Source organism: Cinclus cinclus, chromosome 1 (assembly GCF_963662255.1).
Source record: "Cinclus cinclus chromosome 1, bCinCin1.1, whole genome shotgun sequence".
In the NCBI taxonomy this organism is placed as follows: domain Eukaryota; kingdom Metazoa; phylum Chordata; class Aves; order Passeriformes; family Cinclidae; genus Cinclus; species Cinclus cinclus.
This window is the reverse complement of record NC_085046.1, coordinates 235,865-248,091: the sequence shown is the minus strand read 5'-3', so window position 1 is coordinate 248,091 and position 12,227 is coordinate 235,865. Positions and strand designations below refer to the sequence as shown.

General features: G+C 60.4%; 1 protein-coding gene across 2 annotated transcripts in view; it reads left to right on the top strand.

The window, feature by feature from the left end:
• AGAP3 (ArfGAP with GTPase domain, ankyrin repeat and PH domain 3) overlaps nt 1-12,227 on the top strand; it is a 56,785-nt gene that overhangs the window by 23,408 nt on the left and 21,150 nt on the right. The window lies entirely within an intron of this gene.

Sequence of the window (12,227 nt, the reverse complement as noted above, 5' to 3'; positions counted from 1 at the left end):
CCGGAGCAGTGCCTCGTCTCTCCGTGCCAAGAGCCTGGGGATGTGCAGGGCTATGGGGTGGGTGGGTGTTTGTCCGTGGAGAGCAGGAGGACATTGTCTCCTGGGCCCAGGGTGGTTTTGGTGACCCGGAGTTGTTGGGGTGCCTAGAAAAGGTTACCACAGTGGAGCTGTGTGGTGGGCAGTGGTGCTGTGGTGGATGCTGAGTCTGCGGCAGGACTCGGTGTGAATGTGTCTCTCTGCTCAGGGTCAGGGGATGCCTCTGTCTCTTTCTCCCTCCTCCTGCTTGGGCCGAGGGTGTCTCTGGCTCAGTCCTGGTCCCCCGGCACTGCCTGGGAGTGACGGTGCTGCTGACGTGCTGGCAGTCTGGGCTGTGACGTGGGGCTGCGGGGGCTGCACCCCACGGCCGGGCCAGCGAGCCTGCGCCCCCAGACGCTCCGTCTTGGCAGAGCCTCATCAGTATTCCTGGTGCATGGCCGAGCCGGCTGGAGCCGGTTTGCAGAGCCCAGGAGCTCCAGCATGGTCCTGACACAGCGCTCAGGGTCCTCCTGCAGCTGTGGGGGGGCTTGGCTGCCATCCCTGCCTTGCACAGAGCCCTCCTGCTCCAGCTGGACGGCATGTGCCAGGGCCCGAGGTGCCCTGCAGCCTGGCACAGGTGCGGTGTTGTCACCTGTCCTGACTTTGTCCCTGGAAGTGGTGCTTAGGCTGGTGGGCTGCCCACAATCCCAGGGCCAGCACAGTCTGTGCAGGGCTGTCGGCCTCGGGCACTCACAGCTCTGGGGGCACGTAGGGCCTGGAGCTGGCTGGTGTCTTCACGTGCTCCTGGTGCGCTGGTATCTGCCTTCTGCGCGGGCACTCGGAACTACTGGGCCATCCATGCTAGGAACCTCCTCTCTCCTCTGGCTGCCAGGGCAATGCTGCTCCCTCATCCCTGCTGGATGTGTGGGGCTGCAGGGGGGTCCCAGACTCAGCACCTCTGCAGAGTGACAGTGCCTTTAAACCCAGGAGGGATGGTGAGTGCGGGTGTCCCATTATCCCAGCTGGCCATCTCCTTGGCAACAAAACCACCCTGTCTGCAGATCTCTGGAGCAGCAGCACTATTTGTGTCTGGGGGAACACAGGGATACCAGTGCTGGTGGGGCTGGGAGAGCAGTGATACCAGTGTCATGGGGTCTGGGGAGCACAGTGGAGCATTTGACCATGGTTTAGATTCCCTTTCCTTTTCAGGGCTCCACCCTGAATGTCACACCAAGGCCAACCAGCACTGGAATGTTCCCTGGCTCTCGGACTATTCCTGTGCAGCTGTTGTTAAGCCTCTCATGAATTACATTAATTTCAGCCAGATGTTCGTGGCCATAATGTTTGTACCGTGCATGTGACTCAAAGAAGGACTGGTAAGGGACCAGCTTGCTTCTGTCCCCAGGCACCTGCTCTGGGTCAGATTGCCAAGGCCCTGTTACTTCCCAGCTCCTGGAGATGCTTCTGCAGCCCTGCACAGCCCTGGGGACTCTGGCCAAGCAGCTGCCCACCAGCAGCTTGTGAGCAGGTGAGCTGTCACCTGTCCTCTGCATTACACATAGACGCAGCTTCAGTCCAACCCAGTATGGTTATGGTGTGCACTGCTAGAGAAGAGACACATTAAAGGCATGTGGAGAATTGCAGTGATAGCTCTTCTCAAACCCTGGTCTTGTTCTCAGAGCAGTTCCTCCATTGGTGGAGACTGAGGCAGCTGGAGGCCATTGTTGCAGAGACTAGTGGGGTTTGAACTTGTCCTGGGGTGCAGATTCCTAACCTGTGTGCAGGTGCCCTGCAGCCCTCAATCCCAGGACTTGAATCTAAGGCTCCATTGTTGCCTGTTTTAGACATCTTTCAAAATAACATCAAAGGGATCATGTCAATACACACATCAATGCACATAGCATTTGGAAACCTTTGCCATGAAACAGCCTAATTAGGTAAGAACAGTGTTACGCTGTTACTGTGGTACAGACCAGTATCTTACTGGGATGCAGTAGGACAGGTGTTGTGTCTGTATTTCTTCTTAGGCTGCTGGAGGTTCCAGTTGAGTGTTGTGCCCAGGCTCTGACTCTGTGTTAAAGAAAGGTGGAGACAAACTGCAGAGAATTGGGAATGCTTTAGAAACACAAACAGCTTTAAAAATATGATGCCTGGTAGGACCAGGGGAGGGATGTTGTCAGCTAAGGGAGACTTTTCAGTAGGATGAAAAGGGATGTTTTTCAGCAGTTTTTATCAGAATTTGGATGGAATCAGAGGAGGAGGAAGAGCTGGAGCAGGAAGGAGGTCAGAGGCTGGAGGGGTCTTGAGGAGGCCATAGGGATGGGTCAGACAGACCCTGTCAGGGGGATCCAGCATGTCCAGTCCTTCCTCAGCAGGCAGCACAAGGTGCATCATCTCTCCAGCAGACAGTCTGTGATTCAGCGATACCTCACAGCCAGAACCTGCCAGAATATTTTAAAAAGCTGAGACTCATGTGGAAGGGGAACCATCTGGTGCTGTTGGAGTATGTGTTAAACCCAGGGTTTGGAAAGAGATGGATCTTACCTCCCTACAGGAAGAACTTTCCATCCCTGGGAGCACAGAGCTGTGCCAGGCACGGTGGAAAGGAGCTTGTGAGTGTCCTGACCTGCTTCCCTGCCCAGAGCCAGGTACCTGTGCCTGAGGTACCCCTGCCAGGTCGGCTCTGACAGCCTGGTCCTGCAGCCAGCCCTGTCTGGTGTTTAGTACTTTGGAAGACATTCCCTTGTAATTGCTTCCTGCAGAATTCCTCACTGGTGCTGCAGTGCTGCTCCTCCGGGAGCCGGGATGGGATGGCAGATGCTGTGCATGCGGGTCGGATCTAGTCTGGCAGTTCCCGTTCCTGTGACCTTGGCACAGATGGCAGAGCTGCAGCTCAGGCGGGTTGGCAGGCATCTTCTGCTCAGTCCTGGGCACAGGTGCCCATTGTCTGGGAAGGAGGGGAGTGGGATGTGTCCGTTGTCTGCCCAGGGACATGGCTATGGTGTGGGGAGTGGCAGCTCTGAACTCCAGCTCTGTGCGTTTGGCAGCGGGTGCCCGGGAGGGGAAATGCCATGTAGGGCTGGTGATGACAGGTGTGAAGACCTGAGGGAAGAGCAGGATGTGGAGCCCCAGGAGGGGCTCTGGTTGGGACCTCTGCTCCTGCATGCTGTGGTGGGGTCTGTGGTACTGACAGGGATGAGAGGGGATGTGGATGGTGGGACTGTAGGCATAGGAGAGGAGGGAGGAGGGTGAAAGAATGGGGCTTGGCCGAGGCGCTGGATGTGCAGTAGGGAGTGGAAGAGCTCTAGGTGGGGCTTGGCTGTGTCCGATGTCTGGATGCTGGGTGCATCCAGAAAACGGGAGAACTAGGATGAGGCTTGCTGTGGAGGAGAATGAGGGTTCAAAGAGAAGTCACAGTCCAAGAAGGTGATGGAAGTTTGGAAGAGTCAAGGCAGTGGAGTCCAAGACGGGGGGGTGGGGGGGAGGGGGAAGGGAGGTGCCTGATGTTAAGGTGTTCCCTGGAGAGGCCTGGAGAAGCAGAAGACTTGGACTGGCTCAGCAGACAGGGCTTTCAGTTAGGTAAAAATAGTTTAAGGGGGAGTCAGGCATCTTTTTTGTTTTCCTCCCCAGAGGGAGCACAGATCATACTTGCAATGTGAAGGAGGAAAGCCAAGGATAGGGAAAAAGTATGGACGAAAAAGGAGGAGGAGGAAGAGGAGAAGGAGTGCCCTGAGGTGGTGCTGGAGACAAGGACAGCAGGCAGCAGTGAGGGGTGCTGGGGAAGAAGTGGAGGGGGTACCACAGTCAGGATTCCAGTGTCCAAGAAGGAGGGTCAGTGTTTGGTGGTGGTGGGTTTGGTCAAAGGAAGTGACTGCCCTGGAACGAGACAGGAGTGAAGTTCTGGCTGAGGTGGTCACACTTCACCTGGTGCCCTCTGCTTCGGGCTCGGGGTGGGCTCTGGAAGTCGGTGCTGCTGGTGGTCTGTGCTCCAGGGTGTGGTTACTCCGGGCTGCCTGGGCCCCTGGGCTCCATACTGGTGGTTTCCACGTGTCCCTGAGCACACGGCGGCTGTTGGGGGGTTCGCTGCCCCATTCCCCATTGGAAAAGGTGAGAAGGCAGAAGGTAGCTGGATCTGGGACAGGGCCGGTGCGGCCGGGGCCGGTAGTCTGGGCGCCGAGAGCGGGGGATCCTGACAGGAGCAGGGAAGCTCTGGGCCGGGCTGTGGGACGTTCGGCGGGACTGCGGTCGGGGAAGGCAGCGGGGGAGCGCAGGGATGCTGAAAGGGGCGGATGGAGCCGGGGCCGCCGAAGGGGTGCGGGTGCGTGTTTGCCGGTAGCGGGATCCCGGTGTCGCTCCCGGTGTCGCAGCGCCCCCTGGCGGACACGGTCGGCCCCGCTCGCCGCACCGAGGTCCCCACTGCCGGCCCTGCCCGGCGGTCGGTACCTGGCAGGGTCCGGGCCGGTTCTGGTCCCGGTGAACACCCCGGCGGGGCCTGGGCAGGTTCTGGTCCCGGCGCTCGGCGCCGCCCCGACGGGGTTCGGGCCGGTTCTGGTCCCGGTGAGCGCCACGGCGAGCTCCGGGCAGCGCCGCGGCCACTGAGAGCGGCCGAGCAGTATCGGGGACCGGCGCCCCTCTGCCCCGGGGCCGCAGCCCCGCGCCGCCCCGGGACGGCGCCGCTGCCGCTGCCCGTCTCCCGGGCTCGGTGCCGTCGGTGCCCGCGGAGGGCGCGGCAGGCGGGGCGGCCCCGGCCCCCGCCCCATCCCCATCGCGGCCCCGGCCCGTTCCGGGGCGGGCCGGCCCGTCCCCCCGCGCTGGCGGCGCCGAGCACGGCCCGGACATGCGGGCGCGTTGTGGGAGCCCCGCGCCGGCGGCGGAGAGCGGCGGGCGCGGGGCCATGGGACAGCCCCGCCGCTGACCATGGCCGAAGGCTGGCGCTGGGCCGCGCCGGGCCGGGGCGCTCCGCGGCCGAGCCCCCGCCGCGCCGTCAGCGTCTGCGAGTCGCTGGACCTGCAGGGCGTCCCCGCCGTCCAGGCCGCGCTCGGCGCCGCGCAGCAGCAGCGCCGGCGGCCCAAGAGCTTCTGCGCGGCGGGGAACGGGCTGCCTGGGGCGCTGCTGCCGCCGCCGCCCCCCGCCCGCGCCCGCGGCGGCCTCCTGGACTTGATCCGGCTGCGCTCGCCCCGCAGGCAGAGCCCCGAGGGAGAGGGCGACGGCCCCGGTGAGGCGCAGCGCCCGCGCCCCAGCAGCATGACCTTCCTGCCCAGCGCCCGGCCGCCGCACCCCACCGAGAGCCCCGGCTTCCTCCGGGGGGGCTCCCTGTGGGGCAGCCGCCGCTGGAACCTCTTCGGGGGCAGCGGCTGGAGCGGCTCCAGCCCCAGGAAGAACTTCAGCTCCCTGCGGAAAAGCTTCAGTTTTCGCCTGCGCCGGGGCCACGAGCTGCGGAGGTCCGAGTCTGGGGGGCTCCTGCGCCCCACGCGCCTCCGCACCAAGAGCGAGGGTGATGCCAGCTCCTTGCACACCTGCCCCAGCAAGCGGGACCTGCTGTACCCGGAGCTGACCAGGGCCGGATGCCGGCTGCACGCCGACCCCGTGCAGACGGGGGGACTCTGGAAACTGCTCACGAGCCGCTTCCGAAGGCGAGAGCGTGGCAGCACTGGCAGCATGTGTCCCAAGGATCCCCACGGCAGTGTCGAGCCCGGTCTCCTGGGTGGGGGTCCTCTGCGGGCTCTGGGTAAGTAATCACAGGAGCGGTGCTGGGCTGAAAAGAGCCCCCTGTGCCAGCAGGGCCTGCAGGGATGGGTGGCTGTGGCCTGTCCCAGCTGAGGTTCTGGCCTGTGCACTGGCACCTGGTTCTGTTCCGGAGCTCTGCAGGGTTTGCGCTGGGGCGCAGTGAGGTTGTGTGAGCGTTCACGGGTCGTGCTCTGGTGTCCTCGGCACTGCGCTGGCAGTGGTGCTGGAGCAGCCGTGGTGTGGTGGCTTGGCAGCATGTGCTCTGGGGTCTGGTTCCCTTGCTAGCCGCACACCTGGGACTCAAGCACGTGTGTCGGCTTGTCCTACTTGCCCTGTGGTGTCCCAGCATGGGTGGGGTGGGCCAAGCCTTCCTGCCCTTGCCCAGCAACATCGGCAGAATGGGGAGAGGAGTGCTGGTGGTGGGCTCCCAGGCAAGTGGGACTGTTTGGGAGGTTGCCAGAGCAGAGGTATGGAACAGCACGGGGGTTGGGGAGCCCAGAAGTGTGCCTGCACCCCCTCTTGTAAGCGGCTCCCTGGTGCCAGGCCTCATCTGGGGGATGCTCAGCCCCAGCCACCCCTGCCGAGGTCCCTCCCTGGGACCTCGTGTTTGGGAGCACAGGGGCCCTCACCTGGTACGGGGTAGCGTGCAGAGAGGAGGTGTGGCATCTCCAGTGGTGGGACAGGGGGACAGGACCCCACGGGGCTGGGCATTCAGTGGGCACTGGCAGCTGAAGCAGCTCTTGGGTGTTGGTGAGGAGTTCTCTGGTCCCAGGGCTTCGTGGGACCTCGGCTGGAGCGGTGCTGGTTGTGCCCCTGTCCCCTTCCGGGCCCTGTGGAAGGCGCTGCCCCCAAGCCCTGCGGCCTGGCAGGGCCGGGAGGTGACAGCAGCATCCACAGCTTTTTAAGGCATGGAACGCATGGAGCTGGGGGCTGAGCCAAGCCCTGCCGCCCGCTCCCGGGGGGCCTCGCTGGGTTCCGCCGCTCTGCTCTGGATCTGGGTGTTGTGGAGGCACTTCTCTGCTGGGCTTGTGTGCCAGAGGGGTGTCTTGGGGCTGGCAGGCTCCAGGGAACGCACACGCTCCCGAGGATCCCGGCTGCACCTGAGGCAGCGCCGTGCCCGGACGTTCCCGGGAGTGCCGTGCCGCAGAGGTCAGCGCAGGAGCGGCTCTGCAGCTGCTCAGGGGGCTCCGTCCTCCAGCCCCCTCCGTCCCTCGGGCTGGCTGTGCTCCGGGGGAAGGTTCTGGAGCTCTGATGCGTGCGGGGCTGGCCCTGGCCACGAGGCAAAGGGTCGGGGATGCTGCCGCACTCCGGGGGCTCTGGTGCTGGCAGGGCAGCCCGGGCTGTGTGCGCTGCCGGCTGGGTGGCAGGAGGTTCCCAGGAAAGGGGAGGTGCGCTCATGGCTGGGGAATGTGGGTGTATGCGGGCAGGGAGGGCCGGGCCCTGCCCCTGCAGCGGGGTGCCTGTTCCTGCTTGCCGCTTCCAGTGGGAGCTGCGCCAGTGGGAGCTGCGCCAGCCGCAGCCGGCCTGGTGGCCGCGTTCCCAGAGAAACAGCCGAGGTTGAGCTCTTGCTGGGCATCTTTGCCTCTCACCTGGCTCCTCCGTGAGACAGGTAGGAGCTCCCTTTGGATCCATCTCTGGGAGACCCTGCTGAGGCGTGTGTGGGAGTGCTGTGGGTGGCTCGGGGTCCCCACAGCAGTGACCCACCAGCTCGTGCAGGACCACTGCATGTTGCAGGGATTAGTGTTTGCCACCGTGGCTCTTGCTGGACCAGGCAGAGGCTCAGGGATTGACCTCTCCAGGCTGCCACTGGTAGTGTGGCTCCTGGCAGAAGCCCCTGGCGCTGCAGAGCTCACACTGGGTTTAGTCACTCTGAGAGCACCATTCATTACCTGCCCGATACCTGCACAGTCCCTGTACCCACCAGCCCTGTGTCCCCCTCCTGGGGGTGGTGAGTGGTAAAAAGGCAGTGGTGAAGCATGCACAGCAAAGTAGCTGCTGCTTGTCCTGTCTTGTGCCCCATGTCCCCGTTGTCCCTCTGCTCAGAATGCTGGTCCATGGTTTGCTCCGGTGGGAGCTGTGGGTCTCTGAGCCAGGGCCAGAGGGGCACAGCCTTAGTGCTGCTGCCACAGGGCTGCTCAGGAGGGCCCTGCCCCATTCCTCTTCCAGCCTTGCAGGCCCATGGTGTTCCAAACACCCGCTTGACATCCCACAAACTTTGATACTCTGTGTGGGCGCTCCCCACCTTGCCCTGGGAAAGCTGCTGGTGCAGCCCCAACTTGCCCTCCTGGGGGGTGCAACTGCAGCTGCAGTTATCAGCACTTGGAAAAGCTGGATGTAGGAGTCCCGGCAGAGAGCCAAGCCAGCACTCTCTCTGTTTCCAGAACTTGGAGTTGTTTGTTTACAGCACACTGTGATACCCACCTCGTACCATGATCTGCATCCAGATATACCCACAAAAGCCAGGGGGATGCTCCAAATGTTTCTCCCAGCCCTGGAGGGGTTCGGCTAGGATTGAGCACACAGAGAGGTGACGGGGGATTTCAGAGTTTGTTACACAAAAAAAGACATAAAGAGCCGATCCTTGTGTAATGGGCAAGGGAGGGCAACAGCCCTTGGGACTAGAGAGCAAAGTCAACACAGAGTCCAGCCAGCTTGGACTGACCCAGGTGGTCGTGGTCAGTGGTTCAGAGCATTTCTAGGTATCCAGGTGTTGGCTGATGCCATTCCAGAGAGGCTCTCTAATAGGTACAGTCTTGGGAAAACTGGCCTGTTTTGGAATTGGAGTTGTCCCTGTGCGTGAAGGGACTTTGTGATGGCTACAGCATCTCTGATGGCTCAGGATGCATTCCTCATCTGAGGGAACAGCACGGAGCTGTGTCAGGGAGGTTTAGGTTGGCTGTCAGGCAAGAGTTCTTCCCCCAGAGGGTGGTGGGGCACTGAACAGGCTCCCTAGGGAATGGTCATGGCCCCAAGGCTGTCAGAGCTCAGGGAGTGTTTGGACAGTGCTCCCAGGCACAGGGTGGAATGGGGCATCTGTGCAGGGCCAGGGGCGAGACTAATGATCCTTGTGGGTCTCTTCTAGCTCAGGATATTCTGTATCACAGCCATGTCCCCTCTCCCAGAGAGATGCCCTGCTTTTTGAGGCTCTTTAAGGTGCCTCCCTTTACTCTTGTGTGTGGAGTACTGATTTGCAGGGCATGTGAGGGAAGGCTTCTGAGAGAAGACAGGCTGTTTTCTCATGGATTGGGTGAAGTTTGCCTAGTGAGTTGGGTAGGTCATGATAAATATCACCTCGTGTTGGTACTTGCCTTAGCTGAGCTGGAAGTGTTGGTGAGAGGCAGAGGTGTCACAGTGGGGTTAGAGATGCCTCGGATGCTGAGGCCAGTCTGGTGTCCGCACTCGAGAATAGCTTGAGAGTTCTGGAAGGTGTCAGGGAGGGAGCTGTTGGGACAGTTCTCTGGAGGGCTCAGTTCTCAGGACAAGGTCAGAGGGTGTGCGGTGGGTGCAGAGCTGTCTGTCTGCAGCCACGGGCAGCCTGAGGGAGAGGGAGCCCAGTGGTCACCTGCCAGGGCTCCTGGGGCTGCACAGCTGGAGCTGAGGTCAGGCACACTGGGAACAGGTTTTTGCTGGTGAGGTAGATCCCCACAGAGTGCTGTGATGAGAGGTTGAGTTACCTGTCTTTCTGTGTCACTCTCTGATGGCTTTTCCCTTCCAGCAGACTCTGTTCCACCATCCCATCAGGGTTTGGTCTGGGTCTTTGACAGTGTTTGGATGGGGGCTGGAGAGCAGCAGGTGCTGAGAGGTTGAAATACCTGGATCTTCCAGAGTCTGCACTGACCTCAGAGCACAGTGACACCAGCTGCTGCCACCCCTGGCAGCAAGGGTGGCTGTTCCTAAGCGTTCCCTTTCCCAGAGAGACACAGCATTGTCTCCTTTTTTTGCTGCAGTGTTTAAAGCACTGCTGAGATAATCCTTGCCAGGGTCATGTCCTGCAGTGGGTTCCCGTGCTGGCTCAGTGCTGACCGGAACGCTGGCTGTGCCTCTGCTGGTCCTTGACCTGGAGAAATGCCCTTCCTGCCAGCATTGCTGGGGTAGAGGCTTTATCAGCCTGGCCTGGGAGGGGTGACTGTGCCCAGGAAGGGTAGCTGTGCCCAGGCACACTGCCTCTGCCTCTCTTTGATCTGTGTGTGTGGTCAGGTGGGTCTGTTTGTGTGGCTGCAGTGGTGGCCACAAGTGGCCTTGGTTTGTGTGGCCTCTGTTTTATTTGCGCAGCCTCTGACCTGGTTTCAGGGCTAGGTTTAGTGTTCAGGGTTGCAGTGTCCAAGGGAGTTCCACCATGGCTTGGATAATGAGTTGGTTAATTATTAGTTGCTGTGTGGGGAGACCACATGTGTCTGGCACTGGTGCTTCTGGAGCCCAGGGTAGATGAACCTGCTGCACATCGTCCCGTGGAGTGAGCAGCTGGGGCGACGAGTCAAATTTGGCTGGCCAGCCCCTTTCTCCTCCCAGCCTTGCTGCGGCATGTGGGTGATGGGAGCTGTGGGTCTGTGGCTGAGCCCTCTCCAGGCTGTCTTCAGGGCACAGGAAGCCGTGTCCAAGCTCTGTAATGGAGAGTGCTGGTCCTGCCTCCTTGGTGCTCAATGCTGCTGTCCCACAGCTGGGGTCTGGTTTGTAGATCTTGGAGGTGTCCAGGATGACCAGTTGACAAAGGGACATCAGCTACAGAGTTCCTCCTTTATGGCCTTGTCTGCTCTTCTGCATGGCAGGGGCTCTGCCCACCTCACCTCCCAAATTTCCAACTTCTGCAGTAGAGCTGCCTGTGCCAGGAAACTTCCATCAATAGAAGCTTCTGGGGAGTAACAGAATTGTCCTGAATCTCCTTTTCCCATGCCAGTCAGGACTGATCTCTTGTATGATTGTGTCATAGGATGCCAAGGATGCTGTTGGGCTGTGCTGTGTCAAAAATCAAAGTGTTGCAAACTCTTGAACTTGGGTTAAAAGCCAGGCAAGGATGTGTTTGGACAGCTGGTGCAGGAAGCAGCTGGCAATTGTTGGGCAGCTTGTCCTGGTCATCCTTGAGCAGATCCAGAAGGGAGCCCAGCTGAGTGTCACCACGGCTCCCCCTGCCTCTGCTCCTTCCCGAGGCTGATCACCGAACGCCTGTGCCTTGTGCTCCACTCGGAACCCACCAAAAACCTTCTGTGTGTAGTGACACAGCATGAGTGTGTGCTGCCTGCTCCCATCAGGGAATGCTGGGACACAGAAGGCCTGGATGGTGCTTTATCTATCACAGTATCTGACAAAGAGGCTGAGCGGGGCAGAAGTCCCAAGTGAAAGTGACAGCTTTTTTTAGACCCAGTGATGCAGTTGGAAATACAGATGTGCTGTTACCTTTTGGAAAGGGCTCACAAATGTGTACTTTTCCTCCTGACTGATGGATTGTTGTAATAAAAACATTACCTCTGCCTAAAAAAGGAAGGAACAGGTGAAAGACACCGCAGAGAAACGACTTCTCAGGATGGCTATAATAACCTGGTGTTCCTGCAGCAGAGCTGGGGATTATTTGTCTGTAACTCCTGCAAAAGGAGTGTTCCTAAGTCAGCCCTGGAAGGTAAACTCCAGATAGAAGCACCATGTTTGCACATTTCTTGAACATGATGGGTGAATGTTGTGGCCTGTGGGTGCTGGTGGCTGCACAAAACAGGGACAAGGGCACAGTGCCAGGTCAGGTTTGTTGCCTTGTGCTCTCTGAGCAGCTCAGACAGCCTTCTGGCAGGGGGAGCAGGAGTGGGTTCTTCCCTGTGCCTTGGGCTGCCCGGTGAGGTGAGAGAGGTGAGATGAGGCTTTAGCCCAGAGATGGGGGAAGAGTTGGTGCTGTTGTATGTCCAGCCTCCCCTAAGGAGTTATGAGGGCTGGAATGTGAGCTGGGGTGAGGGCAGGCACTTGTGGGCTCTGCCAGGGCTGTGGAGCTCAGTGCTGCCCCCAGCACAAGATAGATGCTCCAGGGTTGGAGCCCCTCTGCTCTGGAGCCAGGCTGGGAGAGCTGGGAATGTTCATCTGGAGAGGAGAAGGCTCCAGGGAGAGCTCGCAGCCCCTGGCAGGGCCTGAAGGGGCTCCAGGAGAGCTGGAGAGGGACTGGGGACAAGGGATGGAGGGACAGGACACAGGGAATGGCTTCACTGCCAGAGGGCAGGGATGGGTGGGATATTGGGAAGGCACTGTTCCCTGTGAGAGTGGTTTGGGGACTGCTGGAGCAAGCACTAGGAGTTGTTGTGGGGCTGGTGCTGCTTGGGGAGGCCTGGAGCCACCCTCCGTGTGGCCTTGGGTGACACTGGAGGAGTGGCAGTGCTCTGGTCACCATGTTTGACTGCTGCCTGCTTTTGGCTCTGGTGGATTTGCTGCTTCCCTTCTGAGCCCATCTGAAATTCCCATTCCTGAGATAGTCTATGGCCACAGATTTGGCAGGTTTAGTGCAGGCTCCTGAA